The sequence below is a fragment of the Pituophis catenifer genome, unplaced genomic scaffold, assembly GCF_029215685.1.
Source record: "Pituophis catenifer annectens isolate HBS135680 unplaced genomic scaffold, rPitCat1.0.hap2 SCAF_15, whole genome shotgun sequence".
Lineage (NCBI taxonomy): Eukaryota > Metazoa > Chordata > Lepidosauria > Squamata > Colubridae > Pituophis > Pituophis catenifer.
The window spans coordinates 16,158,964-16,160,724 of record NW_027256895.1 but is presented as its reverse complement, the minus strand read 5'-3'; positions in this window follow the sequence as shown (position 1 = coordinate 16,160,724).

Sequence of the window (1,761 nt, the reverse complement as noted above, 5' to 3'; positions counted from 1 at the left end):
GTAGCTGAAAAAGAAACTAAGATTCTTGTATATGTTGTATGTCTATGTATGTCTTTTTAACTATGTTTAAAATAAAAAAACTTTAAAAAAAAGAAATGTTGTGGAACAGAGGAGATTTGTTTGAAGAAGATGGCATTGGAGAACTGCTTCTCAGCTTCCCTGAATAATTAATCGTATTCATAATGACTACTGTCCAGTGGTGGGTTGCCCCCGGTTCGCACCGGTTCTATAGTACTGGTAGTAAAACTGGCAGGAGGCTTCGCCCACCGACCCCGACGTCACCAAAACACTTGTCCTGTGCATGCGCAGAAGAGCGAAACGCGCACGCATGCAGCCCCACTGCAAACCGATAGTAAACGTAAGTAGAACCCACCTCTGCTACTGTCCCACCTTTGTCTTCTTATTTAATGTTATCACTACTATTCCTGTGCCTTGGATGAGATCTAATTCTGCCCTACTTAGATTAATGCATAAGGGGAGCATTGATTATTTTGGGTTAAGCTTGAAGGTGAAGGCAATTATTGTAGACATCCAGTTCATTGTTTCATTCAGCTGGATGTATCTTTTTAAAAATGCATTTCAGATTTGGTGTGATCTGCAATGATATATTGTCCTGGAATCTATTAGGTTCATCTCAGCTGAGTGTGTTCCTGGATGGGTTCACAATATTGGGGGGGAAGGAGGATCCTGTGGAATCCTACCATTATGGCTATCATTATTTAGTTTATGATGAGAACATGGCATTAGAGCAATAAACATACACAGTCAAGCCACGTAATTAGATACAAAATATATATGGGGTATCACAGTGGCTTCATAATTGGATATTCAATTCAGCTATCCAGGCAATCAACTCTGCCATTGCTTTGTGCAGGTCTTCTAGGAATTAGAAAATGCACATTGTGGGTAATCTTACACAATATGTTTAATAGGTTGCATTAAAGTTTGCAATACCTTATATCTTCTAGTATCACTCCTATTCTGGTGAATAGATATCTATAGTTTTTACTGAATGAGATGAGTTCTGCATTGTAAGTTCATTGTCTGCTCCTGGCAAAATCCTGATGTAATTGAGATTCCAGGGACAGGATGGTATGGTGGTATATAAGTTAATAATAAACAACCTATTAAAACAATTACAAGAATTACATATTTAAAGGACATGCCAAAGAAATAGAACTAAAGATCAGTATGTGCAAAGGGAATCTTACCAAAGTGTAGGTAAATAGAGGAAAAAGACTCTTACAGTAGATATTCCTCAGGAAAGGGAAGGCAGGGCGTAAGAAAGAGATTCAGAATACCTTTTCCTCAATTTTTGCCAGAAATAAATTGATCCTTAGAATAGCTTTGCCAGATTTTCAAGGTTTTTTCCCATTTACTTCACTAAAAATAAATGTCATTCTAAAAAACCAAGGTATTCCAATTTTTCAACCTGCTAAGTTTGAAAGCATGACAGAATGCAATAGTACAGCTGTATATGTCATCATCTTCTCTGCTTCTCCAGAGAAGCAGAAGAACTTATCTCAACAGAATGTTAGAATCTATCTCTTATCAGCCAGACAAGTTACAAGAGAAGTCACTCAAGCAACGTCTTGAAAACATACATCCCTAATCTCAGGGTATTTTGTCGCATTTGGAGAGCCAAACTGACACATGGTACTCTCTCCTGAAAAAGAATGGGGTCATCAATTTAAATGAGCCTTCCCCCATGTTGCCACTAGCTGCACCTTCTCAGAAAATTTACACCACCCTCAGATTCAG